General features: G+C 44.6%; 1 protein-coding gene across 2 annotated transcripts in view; it reads left to right on the top strand.

Annotated features, from left to right (window-relative positions):
• SH3KBP1 (SH3 domain containing kinase binding protein 1) overlaps window positions 1-15,692 on the top strand; it is a 299,175-nt gene that overhangs the window by 134,565 nt on the left and 148,918 nt on the right. The window lies entirely within an intron of this gene.

Below are 15,692 nucleotides of genomic sequence, written 5' to 3'. Positions count from 1 at the left end.
CTAAAAAGAAATCTTTCTAGAAACTTCTTTTACCCTTTGGGCCTAGATGAATATGGAGAAACAGTCAAGGGAAATAACACTCAACTTACAGGTTAGAAGAATGGTACAGTGTATTTGCAGCCTTTAAGCTTCCTGAATGTGCGTTTTAAACATAGGCAGTACCACTGCATCTTTTGAGGACCTCTTCCTTGCCAGGCATTGTTGTATCAGTTACCTGTTGCCACAGTAATGCCACGTAACAGACAACCACAAAACCCCGGTGGCAAAAGACAGTAAGCATTTATTGCTTCTGAGTCTGGGGTCAACTGGGAGCTAGCTGGGGGCTTTTGTGATTTTGACTGGGCTTCCTCATGTGTCTGGAGGTCCAGTAGCATTTGATTTGGCCTCAGTGCATGCCTTGGGCACCTCAGGCCTGCTCTGTGTGCTCCAGCGGGCCAGCTCGAGCACGTCCCCATGGCGGTGGTGGGGATGCAGCAGCGAGTGGACATACCCAAGTTCTCTTGGGGCCTGAGTTCCGAGCTGGCACACTGCTACTTCACTTAACTTTGTTTTCTAAACAGTCACGTTGTGTGGGAAAATCTTCTCTGTCTTTAAGGGAGGCACTCGAAAGTCGTGTGGCAAAGGGCATGGATATGGGGAGGGGTGAGGAAGTAGGGCCTGAATGCGATCATTCCCCCCTGACTCTGGGCAGTGTTGTAGCAGAGACGCCGAGGCTGTCCTCTGAACAACCCCGAGAAGAAGGTAGCATTGTCCTCATTTTATAGTCGAAAAATCGAGGCTCACAGAGCTTCTGTGACCTAACCAAGGTTATGCTTCTAGTGAGTGGTCTAGGTTGGGTTCGAACCCAGGCCTGTGAAACCCTCTTTTCCATGCTGCTCTGCCCAACCCCACAGCACTATGGATTATTGCCTCTTTCTGTAGACATCTGCTTTGCCTTCTGTGTATTTACCCCACCCCCCGCTCCATCTCTTTCTCTCTTATGTTTTGCCAGTTCCTCTTCACCAGCTTCTTAAATGTGAGCTGTTTGTATGGTACTGTCTTTGGCATCTTCGATTTTGTCTACTCGCTCCTGGACTCAGCCACTGCCACAAGGTGTACAAGCCCCTGAACCTCACCTCTGGGCCAAAACTCCCTCCTTGCTTCCCTTATCCTCACGTCCACTCTCAGCCACCCCGTGCTGCTTAGTGGTCTCATGGCCACAAGTTACGGACACCCTTATGTTGTAAGGAACTGTCTGTCTTGTACAACAGGAAGTCCAGAGGCAGGGCAGGCCTTGGGGCCCAGGTTTCTTCTCTCTTCGCCCTGCTGCTTGCTGAGTTGGCTTCATGCTGTGGCCAGCAAATAGGGCAGTGGGTGTCCCTGGTTACTCCCAGTGGGGGAAGGACAGGGGCGTCTCCTCTTTGAGATGCCCAGGGCAGACCCATCTCTGTCTCTCACTGTGCCACACTGGCTAAGGCTGCCTGCCCATCCCTGAACCGATCCCTGCTGGACCTAGCCCAGGTTTGGTTGTCCACAGTGGAGTCCCCAGCTGTCCCCATGTGGCCAAGCCACAGGTTTTCCTGCCTGTCAGACTCACTCCTGCTTTCCTTTGCATTTTCATTGGCGGCATCATCCCAGCCTTCGGTTCTTCCCGTCAACACTTCAGGGTCATTCTCACGCCTACTCCTTCATCTTCTTCATCATTTGTTGTTCTTTCCTTTGTTTTTGACATCATCACTAAAGACAGTGCTACTCAGCCATAAAAAAAAGGATGAAATAATGCCATTTGCAGCAACATGGATGGATCTGGGGATTATCATACTTAGTGAAGTAAGTCAGACAGAAGAAGATAAATATTATATGATACCACTTATATGTGGAATCTAAAATATGATACAAATGAACTTATTTATAAAACAGAAAGAGACTGAAACATAGAAAAGAAATGTATGGTTACCAAATGGGAAGGGGAAGAAGGATAAACTGGGAGTTTGGGATTAGCAAATAAAAACTACTATATACAAAATAGACAACAAGGTCCTACTATACAGCACAGGGAACTACATTCAATAGCTTATAATAACCTATAGTGAAAAAGAATATATATATGTATAACTGAGTCCCTATGCTGTACACCAGAAACTAACACAACATTGTACATCAACTATACTTCAATTAAAAAAAAATCCTGTTCTGAGCCAGGCTCTGGGCTAACCTCCTCTGCAAGGAGATCCGCTCAGCTGCTTCCCCCAAGAGTTTAAGATTTAAGAATCGAACAGTCCCGGGCAGCTGGACAATGGGAGCAGTGGGAGCAAAATGAGGAGAGCACTGAGCACTGGGTGCTGTGCTGACTGAGCACTGTGGTGGCTGTGGGGGCCCCAAGTCCTGCCTCAAAGGTAGTCAGGGAAGGCATCTGCGAGGTGGTTGCTTCTGATCTGATGATTCAACCTCAGCAATGTCTCTTGCTCTTCCTTAAAAGAAAAATCATCCCTGGTCTGTGACTTGGACCTTTACTCCTTTCTGTAGACCAGAGGTTGGCACACCACAGCCCCTGGGCCAAATCGGGTGCTGCCTGTTTCAGAAACTGGCCTGAAATACTTACTCTCTGGCCCTTTACAGAACAAGTTTGCCAACCCCTGCTGTAGAAGGATAGAAAAATTCCATTCCTGCCCTCTAGGAAGTTTCATCCTGCAAAGGAGACTTACTTAGGTATAATATATAGAAAACTTTATAATGAAGCCTGTTGAGGTGAAGATATCTAAGTGCTGAGGCAAGTAAGTGGTACAAACAAAAATCAGCATTGTTGGAGGAACTCATGTGCATTTATTTCTCTCTCCTCTCCCTCATTTCTTCCTTTCTCTGTTCCATGAAGGAATCTATGTTTGTTTTCTTGCCTCAAATTTTTTAGATTGACACTTTCTAGGTGTACAATTTTTAAATTTACACTTTTCACGACACTCTGTTCCATCCCTCGGAGGGGGAGAGTAAAGGTAGAAATCGGTTTGGAAAATGAGAAGTCTGAATGCGAGATACCGTTTCTTTAAATGCACATTTGCTATTCTCCCACACTTTAAAGAAAGTAGGACTTGCTTAAATAAAGGGGAAAAGCCTTTATTTGCTTTGAACAGAGAGATAACATATGCATCAGTAAGCTGTTTGGAGGGAAAAAAAAGAGTCTGCTTAAAAAGCTTCACTTACAGGTGGCCTCATCCCTTTGTCTGCACTGCTCATTTGCCTAGAAACCCATCCTTTTCTGAATGACACCCCCTAGAGGGGCCTTGGCAATACAACTCTTTGTAGCCCCTAGAGGAAGCCCTCAGTAATGGGCTTTGTTGTGATCATCACAAAATTGCCCGCTCAGGAAGGCAGCTTTTGTGCTATAGTGTTGTTTAGACCTCACAAATTTTCTTAAAATTTCAGTTGTACGCTTTCTTTTAAGTTTTTAGACTTAGACTTTAGTTTTAAGAACACCCTAAGTTTTCTTTGTTAGACTTGTTATAAAAATAGTACATGCTTAGTGTAAAAAATTAATAAAGGAAAGTCATGGTAACTAAAGTCAAAAAGTAACAAAATCCCTTCCCTCAGTCATATTCCCCAGAGGAGATCTGCTTTGTGGTTATCTCTTTGGAAGATCTCCGCCTGTATCTATTAGGATGAACCATAAGCAATTGCAGAGATTTCAAGTGGTATGACCTAATCTAAGTACATGGTGATACAGACATTGGTGTTTAACAAAATACAGATGAGCTGTTAAAATATGCCTCCCCCTCCCCCCAAAAAAGGTACCAGTTAAAATGATCGTGTAATTTTATGTATACATGCGTATGCATGAAAAGTTTCTGGAAGGTTGTGTAAGAAATTGTGAGTGTTGCTAGGGCATCTTAGCAATTGGAGATGAGACTCACCAGTCATTATACTTACTGTTTTAATTAACCATGTCAGGTTTTATTTTTACAATTAAAAATAACTTATGATCAGTGAAAAAAACAAAAAATTACAGATGGGATCATGCTGTTTATAGTATACTGCAATTTGTTATGTTAGGTTGAAGAGAATCTTGGAACTCTTGCTACCCTGGTTCAGTTAGAGCAGTGCCACTCTTTAACAGTCCACCTGTAGATATGGCACAACTTGATTACCAGTCCCCTAATTGAAGGACATTTGGAATGGTTCTGGTTTTTCACTCTTCTGAATAATGTAGCAGTGAGCATTATACATATGTCTTTGTACATTTCATGTAAGTTATCTGGAGTATAAGTTCCTAAAAGTGGAATTGCTGTTTTCTTGATTTCTATTTTTTTTTTGAGTGGGTCAGATGCCCCTGGTCTCTGTTGGACTTGCTGACCTTAGGGTCTTTCATCCTCTAGTGATACCACAAAGATGGGACCTCAGTAGAATTCAGGTAGCCCCTCCAGGCAAATCCTGTGCAGTTATAAACATGAGCACAAACTTCCCTCCCCTCCTGGAACATTCATGCACTCACCGCCCAGCAGGCACTGGGAACACGCAAGCAAAGAAGATAATGCAGCTGACGAGCACTGAGAGGAAGAGGTGTATGTGAGCTCTGTGGGTGCATGGGAGCCCAAGTGATCTCTTCATCCAGGGGTGGCAGGGGGACCTTGTGGTGCTTTCCATAACTTTGCCAGCTTACAAAGGGGAAAGAAATGCCAGGCTCAGTTGGAGGGGGGACATTTAGGCGGTGGCAGGCGTCAGCCTGCAAATTAGCTGTGCTAGCCTCCATGAAAGGGAGCAGTGGGCATTGAGCTCAGCTGAGCCAAGGTGCCAGATGACAGAGCAGAGCTCTTGCCAGCCACTGACCCGGGTAATAAGAGGGCACTTGGCTAGTAGCCTCCTGAACGCTGTGCCACATGGCCATTCGTGGATCAGGACCTGTCCAGTTGCCCTGTGTGGTCCTTCTGTCATGATGTGCTGCTCTAAAGTCTGTGAACCAGTATGACAGACAGACTCCAAATGTTATGTTTACTGTTTTATTGCATAGATATAATTCCCTCTTGCACTTTTGAGTTTCCTTGCAAACCATAATCTTGAAAGCAGGGATTAGGAGTTCTTCACTTTTAAAAACATTTGCCATGGAACCTGTCTGCCAGTCTGGTGAAGCCTACAGACCCTTCTTAGAATAATATTTGTGCATGAAGAAAATAAAATCCATAGAATTACAAAGGGCACCAGTTATACTGAAATACAGTTATCAAGATATTGCAAAAGCTTAAGTAATACATATCCTTTATTGATGCATTTAATAGCAAGACCCAGCAGTGGATCTAGAAGCTGTTATAATTTTGAAGTAGGGATGAGTGTAAATTATATTTCAAGGTAGCTGCCATGACTGTGATATGAAAGGAAAATATCTATCCATGGAATGAGAAATAAATAAAAGCTACAGTGGCTGCTAATTGCAGTGTGGCTTGCTGTCTGTACGCCTGGTGAAAAGAAAGGCCAGGTTTCAGTCGGAGGGTAGTGAAAATAAAGATGTAATTTTCTTCCCATCCATGTCTGGACCCCTCTGAAATCCATCCATGATCCCATTTAAGAAGCTCTGCTTTTAGATACAGAAGAAGGAATTGGGATGAAAACCCCCGTTTGCATCAAGAAAATTTGTGAAGTCGTACGTTTCCCCTCTCTTTATTCTGATGGGGATGAGAAAGGAAATGATATGAAAAATGAGGCAGAATTTAAAAAACATTTTGACTACCTGCAATAAAGATCTTTCCCCCTCTTCCTAAAGAGAGAGATGTGGAATTTTCTGTCATTCTCTAACTCTAAATTTCCCGGTCCAAGGGCCATTTTTTGGTACTGATTTTGAGAACTGGGAAACTTGCAATTTGTTGATGGGGTATTTCTCCCTGAGACTTCTCTAAGCGTAGGCAAGAGAGATGGACCCCAGATGAGGGTTTCTAGGATTTTGTAGACCTTTGTTACAGTTCTATGCCCGTGCTTCTCATCTCTCCCTGTCCCCTCATCCTCTCCCGTCTCTGCCTCCCCCCTTCACTGCAAAAGTTAGCGGTCTGATAGATCCGTTTGTCAGCAGCAAAGTTTGAGAAGGCCTTTAAAAATAGATAGGTTAGAGGGAGTGTGTTGGAGAGAGAGGAAAAATCTTGTTTGTGCTCAACAAATAATTTATATTTAGCAGTTTCCTTCAGTTTTTCCTTTGAAAGTCTGTATTCTTATTTCATTTGAATGACTCTGCATGGAGCGTTTAAAAGTAGATCAAACAAAACTCTATAAATATGTTGAGTTCTTTCGGGCATTTTGCCAAAATCAGCCTCGCTAAAGCAGAGAGCAGCAATGTGCTTTATGTATCAGGTTTTCTCTTGAACCTCCAGACTCCCTCCCCTAGAGGGATGCTGGCCTGGGCAGGGGGAATTGGGCCAGGGACACTTTGTGGTCTGCTGTGGGTCTGGTCATTTGGACTAAGGGGCATGCTGAAAGGCCAGACCAAGCACTGGGACCAGCCCAGGGAAAGGAGAAAAGCAGGAGGCTGTTCAGAGGCGTCGCTGAGTGTGCTTTTCCGTGTGATTCCTTTTCTCACTCTAGTAGGACGGGAAGACTGGCTGGAAGAAAGTAAGTTGAACTGGTCTGAATGACTAACAAAGCTGCCTTTGAACACATTCGTGATTTTAAAGACAAATAGAGAAAAGGGCAGGAGGCAGGTAGTGGCAAGCCCTTCTGTAAACTAGGTCTGTCCCCATCCCAGTTTTATCCATGAGAAAACTGAGACAGAGAGCTCAAGGGGGCTGCATGGCGTGGTTGCGATGCTGGGGCCCCGGGGTTGTCTGTTTCTTTGGGCTTGTGAGGCCCAGGATTCTCTCTGTGTGCCTTAATGATGTCACTGTGAGCCATGTGTCCGTGAGCTGTAAAATCAGAGCTCATCTGTCCTTTCAGATGGCTACTTCACACCATTGTTATGAGCTGGGTTGGGGTGGACGTCATGAGTTCTTCATGCCCCTGGCACTCCAGTTCTAGATGTGGCTTCTAAGGAGCTCTCAGGAACTTTGAAAATATCCACATGTAACTGCTCTTGGCAGAAACAGCTTGTTAAATGGACAGCCCCTTTCTGAATTATGCTGTCAGTAGAAACTCGATTTTTTGGGGGTCATATGTTAATTGGCTGACTTTAAGATGCTTTCAGTGGCTTCTTTAAACAGGGCATTAGATTCTGAAGTTTCTAGGGCTGAGGAAGGATCAGGGATTCAGGTCCCTCCCTCTGTTTCTAGATACATGGCACCTGGGCTCACAGATGGATGGTGAGTGGGCATTCATGATGAGATGGCAGCCACATAACCATCATGAGACACACGTGGGTGTTGGTAAATGAGTTGCATTTCTTGAAAAAGGTGTGCCTGAAAGCTGAGAGGTGTCGCAGCTGAAGGCGTGGAGAAGAACACACATTGACACTCAGAGAGATTTTACATGCTGTGGGATGTGGGCAGTGCTAGAGAAAAGCAGTGGTTGTTAGGGGAACCCAGAGAAGGGGCCCTCACGGTGGAGACTGTGTAGACCCTTCCGTGTTACTCTGGTGCCTCCACAAGCATGTTCGTGCACGCATTCTTTCTCTCATTCATTTCATTATGTTAGGCCCTCACATATCAGTTGACTCTTGAATGAATCCATTTATTCATTAATACACATTTGTTGAGTGTGTACTCTTGATAGGTTCTGGGTAATAGGAATAAATAAATCATCCATGGTGGAGGTTAAGGAGGGAGGGAGGTGGTGTGTGTGTGTGTTTGCAATGTTAGGATCATATGATGCATATTATGTGATTTGGTCTTTTAACCTAATGTATGACGGGCACCTTTTACACGTCATTACACATAGAGCTGCTTGCTTGGTTTAATTGGCTGCTGTGTTTCCCACGACCGGGATAAACCATGATTAATGAAGCCATTCCCTCACAGTGGACTTTCAGGTTATTTCCTGTGTGGATCTCTGCGCACATCCTCATTTGTTATTAGAAACAATGCTGCCTTGAACATCCTTACACATTTATCTCTGCCTACTTAAAACAAGTGTTTTCTGTCTTTTAAGAGGACTAAATTTAAAATCGAATATACATAATTTCTTGTTCAGATCTAGCCCCGCTCTACTGTTTGGTGTAATTGACAGTGGACCCTAAACTTGGAAGAAGAGAGCAGTTAGGAATATATTAGGCACTGTTTAGTATCACAGCTGCTTTGGGCTGCGGTGTTGGTGGAGAACGAGACATCTTTAACATAGTGGCAAGACTCCAGGGGACGCCATCTTCCCATCCCTGCAACAATTCAAGGTGGCACTGGCTTTTTTTTTTTTTTTAGTGAAATGCACATACCGTCAAATTTACCATCTTAACCATTTCAGCATTGGCTTTTAATCAAACATTGGTGGTTGCCCTGCTTAACATTGAGTTGAGGATTTAAGTCTTCCCCTCCATCCTTCCAGTCCTTCTTCAGTGCCTCTCTCACTGCCTGGGAATTTGGGTTCACAAAACCATGACCCCCAGACAGAATATAGTATAGGTACTTAGGTACTCACTAGTTCATTCATCCATCCATTTATCAAGAATGGATTGAATGTCTTCTCTAATAGGCTCTGAGCTAGGTCCTCAGAGGATCAGGACCTAAAGACAATTCAGAGAGGGTCACTGGCCCCTAAAGGGGTCAACCGAGACACATCAACTGATGATGATACTGTGTATCTGCCTTTCCTTCCCTGTGTATCTGATTCCTTCCACCATGTTTTTCAGACTTTCTCTTTGTCTTCTGTTGGGCCATCTGCCTGCTTCTAGGCTCCCTCCCTCAAGCTGTCCTGCATGCCCCTGACACCAGGCACTTCTCCCTAGATCGCTGTCCTCCTCACATCTTGTTGTCACTTCTCTGCCCAGAAACCTCCTCTGGGCAGGTTCTCATAAAGTTCTCATCCTTCGCTTGGCATCCAAACAAAGTCCCCTAGAAACACATTCCCAGTCTGTCTTCCTGGTGTTATCTTGGGTTGGCAGAAGAAGACAGCTACACACCATAACTTATTTTACACATACGCCTCATACAATTTATCCAGGCTTTCTGTGCCCATCCGTAAAAATGGAGCCAGCACCACTCATCTCACGGGGTTGGTCCAGGGACTTGAGGAGAGGCAGATAACATGCCTCGCACGTTCTTGGCGCACAGCAGACAGACACCTAGTCAATGCTTGTTGTCTTTATCACCAAAAAGATTCAGTTGATTTTCCTTATGTGATTTTTGATTTCACCTGCCTCCCTCCCGGCCCTCTGTGGCTCAGAGGCCCTAATAAGTGGTTCCTTTCTGGTTCTACACTTTTCTCCAGTATTCTTGTGGGAGTTAGGAGCAAATGAGCACTGCCATTGCTCTAACTGCTTTTCAGATAAACCTTGCCTTTGAAGTAGCAGGCAAATGGATTTACTGTTTTCAGCCCTGCAAAGATGCTGATTATATACATCCCTTGGAGAATCACACAGGCTCATCTCCAGGGACCAGGCAGCGCTGGTTAATTAAATACTGTACATTTCCACTGCCACAGTCCAGCCACAGCCAAGAGAGGTTTGTAAAGAAAGACCCATGAGTTCTTTTTTTTTTTCTGGCTTGCCATCATCCTCTGAAGTGGCCTCCTCTTCCTCTGAGTTACATTATGTTGGAAACAGATGATTCATGAGAATGTTTCCAGGAGAGAGTGTGATGCTGAGTCCACCAGATCAGTAATTCTGTTTTCTCTTCCCTTGCACCCAGCATCCACTGGATGTCCTGAGTATACAGGGTGGCTCTTCATGTTTATTTGATTCACTTTGTACTGTTTTTCTATCCTGGAATAGGAAACCTGGCCCCTTGCATAAACTGATGTTTCTGACTCAAAAACAGCTTCTTCAGGAATCTGGAATACTGCGCAGTAACTTAGGGAGTGGCTGCACCCCTAGCAGTGTTTGCTCACAAACAGTAGCAGAGATCACCGTCTTCCCACCCCAGGGCCCCCAGGAACTCATTTCCACAGATGGAGACTGCTTAGTACAACTGTCCCAAAGGTCTGTGAAATAAAAATCCCAGCACAGCAGCATTCCCCTGAGTTATGTATTAGGATGTCACTGCCAAATAAGTATGAGTTTTCTCCCTTTTGGGAGAAGCTGAATATAGGACCTGTATGTCATGGTCCTGGAAGTGTCCCATTCATTTTTGAACAACTGGTCTGTCTAGATGTCTCTCAACCCTAGCAGGATGTTAGAATTAGCCAGGGAGTTCTTAAAATTCAGATGCCCAAGCTGCACCCCAGACCAGTGACATCAGAGAATCTAGGGGTGGGGCCCAGGCATCTGTTTTTTTTCCTTCCCCCCCATTTTTATTTGGAAGAATTTCAAATGTATTGGAAAGCTATAACAACAGTACAATGAGCACCCATCTAGATTTGCCCATTGTCAACATTTTGCCACATTTGTTTTCCCCCCTCTCTCTCTCCCTCACTCACTCACTGTATGTAATATATGTGTGTATATATGTGTCTGTATGTGTGTGTCACACACATGCCTTTTGGTTTTTTCTTAAACAATTTGAAAGTAAGTTACAGAGAACAGAACACACTTCATCCCTAAATAATTCAGAGTAAGGACATTCTTCTATGTAACTGCAATAGAATTAACACACTCAGGAAATGTAACATTAATATAATGCTATTATCTAATATTAGTCCATATTCAAATTTCCCAAGTTCTTCCAATAATGTCCTTTATAACCTTTAAAGGAAACCCTGAATCCAATTAAGGATTGCATTATGTTTAGTTGTTGTATCTCTTTACTGTTCTAAAATCTGAAACAGTCCCCTAACCTTTAAAAATCTTCAGTGATATTGATTTTAAAAAGATTGTTTTTAAAGGGTCAGTTTTTGTCAACTGTCCCTCATTTTGGATTTGCATGGTTGTTTCTTTGCAGTCAGATTTAGGTTAAACATTTTGGGCAGGGGCATTCTGAAGGTGATGCTAAGCCCTTCTTAGCATGTCACATAAGGAGGCACCTGATGTCAATTTGTCCCATCATTGGTGACGTGAACTTTCAGGCTGTGTCTGGCAGGTTTCTTCATATGAAGGGGACCATTTCCTTTTGTAACTGAGTCATCTGTGAGGAGATGCTTTGAGACTCTGTAAATATCCTAAGCCCCATCAAGATTTCACCCAGTGGTTTTAGCAACAATTGATTCTGGTTATAAAAAGGTGATTTTCTGTTTCTATCATTTCTACATTTATTAGTTGACATTCTTTTGTAAAGAAGAGCTTTCCCCTCTTGGCCATTAGTTACCTGTCCAATCTTAACCATCCATCCCTCTAGCTAACTATCAGCCTTGCTCCCTATTGAATATATCATTAAGGGCTCATGAATTTTTTGTTGAAATGAGTAAGCCCTTCAGTATATGCTGTTATTGTCCCCAGTTTAGCCAGTGGGAGCCCCATCAAACTGATCCTTATATCCTTTTGAAATTACCACTGAAGCGTTAGAGGACTTGGTCAGTTGCGGCATAACCAGATATTCCAGTCTTGCTTTGTGTTTTCTTTGCCCTGGCCTGGGAAAAAGTCATTTTTCTATGGTGACCTAGTTCCTCAGGGGCTGCTATTTAGAAAGTTATCAGTAGTTTTATGAAAGTTCCCCAGGTAATTTCAATGTGCAGCCAAGACTGAGAACCGCTGGTTAGCATCCTCCAAAGGGAGACCGCTTGTTCCCACGAAGTGTTTTCCTGTTGTCATTTGTAATTAGTGGCTCTGATTCGTTGGTGAGGTTTAGATTTTTGTGGGCAGTGTCACTTGTGGAGTCAGGTCCCTGGCCTCAACCTCAGAGGGGGCGGTTCTGTACGTCTGCCCTGCATGTCAGCATCCTGACACAGGTGGTCCCCAGGCCATGTCTGGAGAAAATGCCAGAAGTAACCCTGAGAATTAGGGGCCTCTTCTGATATTCTTCTTTGATTTTATAGATGTTTTCTCTTTTGTTAAATGATGTCAGGATCCTGCTGTGTTCCCTAGGCACATGGTGGGGATCTGTTGGATTAACTTAGTGAGTTCCTTGGTAATATCAAGTGATTTAAAGCCTCATAGTTATACTCTTGTTCTGTCGCAGAGGCTGTGGAATGTGAAAAATAGACTGTATGAGTGCTGAAAGTTTTCAGTTGACCCAAAGATTTTTTCAATCACGGCACTATTTGTTGTTATATTTTTGTGGTCATTGAATGAATTGACCTAGTAAAGTTTTCACATGTCGTAAGGCTCTGGAAGGCTCTGAAATACAGATGTGTGTGCTTTTTCTGAGGCTGGGTCATGGCACCCTTTTCAGTTTCTACTATGTCATTTTTAGAGACTGTGAATATACGACATTTCCTCCCCCTCCAGCCAGCTTCATTTCATTAAAATACGGGCCCCAGTTCCCAGCAGCTGTAAGGCAACACTCCTGATTTGCGAATTTTTCACTTCTCGGTTTCACATCTTAACCGTGTACCAGGCTAGCCCAACTAGCCCCTTTTGTACTCTCAAAACTCAGAGCCGAGAATTCTTCTTAAGAATAGTCGGACAGGGGAGGCAGTCTCTGGAGTTGCATCTCCTGACTTGAAACCCCAGGCCCTTCTAGCACTTTCTTGGTGCAAGACCACTGGTAAAATGCTCAAGTCTCTTTGTGCCTCCTCAGTCTCCCTGTCTGTGAAAGGAGGTCCAGGATCTATCCCAGAGGCTCAGTGCGACAACTAAATGGACAAAAGCATATAAGGTGCTTGGTAGTCTCTGACACACAGTAGGTGCTCAATAAATGTTAGCTATTACTATTTTATTAAACAAAGCTGATCATGAATGAAAGGTGGTGATGAGATCTCGTGAGAGTTGGGCGTGTCTGCCTCGCCATCTGTGTGTGCCGTGTTCCTCTAGATGAACGCGTGTTCACGCGTGCGTGTCTTGTGGCCGTCATACAACATGGCAGTAAAGTAGAGGCGTATCAGGTATGCCTTGGGAAGTCTGCCCTAGTCGTGCGTTTTTGGTAAGCCATCTGCCCATATACATTTGCTTCAATCTCCATAAAACTTGTGTCCATTACTTCTTTCAATTATATGTAAGGAAAAAAAATTATGTGTAAGGAGTTAAGTGGTCCTGCCTAGAAAATACACATACTGAAAAAAGAAAAAAACTCAATGAAATGTATTAACTTGAGTTCATGTGGACTGGCCTCTGGACATGAAGGTGGTAGCTTAAAATGAAAGAATTCCAAACCATAGCCTTGGGCAAGTCATACATTTTTTTCCCCTCCAATTTCTACCAGCTATTGAAAGAAGATGATATTGTTGTCTACATACGTCCTCGAGGAAGGTCAAGATCAGCTGGTAAACATCAGTGAAATGCCAGGAGAGGAAAAAATGGCAAATGACATCCTTAAACTCCCTTAGATTTAAGAAGGACGGAGGCTGCTGAAATTCAGTGTCTCCTAATGGCAAACATCTCCCTGCCCCAGACTGGGTTTTAGGTTGGGTGGAACTGGCAGACAAGATTGAAACAGTGACCTGCAGAAGGTGAGGTTGGAGAGCAGTGGTACAGGAGTTTGGGAGTTATCTGTAATGAAAGAACCACGGAGAAGCCCTGGGGCTGTGTTATGCAATGTTGCGGGAAGAAGTTAAGTACAAATTGCAGAAAACTGGGGACAAAATTTGAACTAAATTGGTTCATCCAGCATTGGAGCGAAGGCTCTGAACTCAGGCCAAGGAGATACTGCCACTTACTAGCTTGGTGACCTTGGGTAAGTCACTGAGCCCCACTTTCCTCATTTGTAAAATGGTTACTCATTCTGGCTTTTTTTCTTTTTAACTCATGTGGTTGGCAGGATGAGTTAGGGTGAAGGGTATCAGAAGCGCTTTAGAAAAGATCACAAACTATCCGTGTGCCAGAGGGAAGAATGGTTTCTGCTTGGGGTCAGGTCACGTGACCTTTCCCACCCACAACCACTGGATACCTCCCTGTAGGGCTCACTTTTCTTGGTCCTGTATGTTGGCAGTGTGCTTTATAGGTCTTCATGCCACCAGCTGAACAGCTTTCTTAGAGGCTTTTAAGAAATATTGACTAGCCTGGCGGAGAGAAATTAGTATGTTGTTCTTCCTGCTTCCAGACAGGGCTTTATAGGAGGCCGGTGGAGAGATGTGGTTTGAGAGAAATATTATTCTGTTCCAGATCCTGAGCTGGGTTCGTCTTTTCTTAAAGAATATATCGCCTCTTCTTTGCCATTTGTGTAGTGTTGGGTTCGTTGCTATTTTTTACAGAGGGTTTTGTGACGACGTGAACCTACACATAACTAAGTTTTATGATTTCAGTTAACACTAGGTCTTCAGATGTTATTTTTAAGTCACTTTGGTCAGGACTTTGGTGACCTCTGTGGGTTATGAGTGTCGGGTTTCAGACATGTCATGTTTACTTGTTTCATGTCCAGATTTGTGTCTGCAGGGTTTGTTTTTTAACATCTAGCAAATAAAGCTCTTCAAAGTTTATTGTAGAACTTCATCCTAAGAGGTGTATACGGGGGCAGGAGAGTCACAGGGAGGAGGAGCTGGGAGCCAAGATCACCTTGTCATCTGGACTTTCTCAGCTACAATGAGACGTCTGTGTCCTTTATGACAGAGTGTTCGATCTACCTTCCTTTGTCTTGGAAGCCAGGGAATCTGGTGGAGTTCTTTGGGCAGTACTGCTCCTACCGACTTCCCACCTGGGGAGAGCCAGTTGGGGTGGGCGCTCTGTCCCTGGGAGAGCCAGGCCGTCCAGAGTTGCCCTCCTCTGCCCTCTGACAGTGCGGGTAGCCCCTAGGAATTGGCCAGAGAGCTCTGCATCTGTTCTCATCAAGGCCAGGCGGCTCGTGATTTTGCACAAAGGGGTGGAGTGTATCCATGTCGTCACCAAGGGTGTGATTAGACGAGATGTCGACTCTGAACTTCTGCGCTCTTCTCTCTCTTCAACTCCATTCTTCCTTAGGGAGGTTCAGGTGGAGAAAAATGGACCAGAGAGAATGAGGCCACTGGCTTTTGAAAAATACTGATCCAAGAGCACGGATCAGATGCAGCCAAGGCCTCCCCCTTGTACAATGTCACGCTGTACAGTGTGGCCTGTGACCACTCCTGTGGGAACTTGCTTTCTCAGGGAAAGATTAGAAAAGGAAGAGAATCCCTGTAGGCAGTATCCAAAAACAGTGCCAGCATTTCTAAATGTATTTCCTTGAAGTCGTTGATGCCTTTGGTTTTCTAGGCCCTGTGTTAACAGGAAGGAATGCGGTGAGGTGGTCAAGCCTTGAGTGACAGACTTCTGAGCAACACAGGTCTCAGTCCCTCTCCTCTCCACCTCTTCCCAGCTCTGGCCTCCACTGCTGTCTGTCTGTCTGTCTCTGCCCCGCCCCCTCCCACACCCCCATCACACGTACCCCATGTGTGTTCTTTCTCCCCACAACGCATGTCTGCAGAGTGGACAGTTGCATCTGTACTTTTACCAGCTCTAAGCCAGGGCCTCCCAGTTGGGCTACACTAGGTGAGTGAGATGCTGTGACCTTGAGTGTCCTTCGGTCAAGTGAAGAGTGGCCCTGGCTTTTATTTGATTTGCCTGGGCTGGTTCTGTATAAGCAGCCAGGATCCTGCTAATGGATCCCCCGGGACAGAGGGAAGAGGACCGAAGTGGATTTGTTGAACCTCTGTGGGGTTGAAACGGTACCTAGAGCCGGCTG

The sequence above is a fragment of the Vicugna pacos genome, chromosome X (assembly GCF_048564905.1).
Source record: "Vicugna pacos chromosome X, VicPac4, whole genome shotgun sequence".
In the NCBI taxonomy this organism is placed as follows: Eukaryota; Metazoa; Chordata; class Mammalia; order Artiodactyla; family Camelidae; genus Vicugna; species Vicugna pacos.
This window is presented reverse-complemented; position numbering and strand designations above follow the sequence as displayed.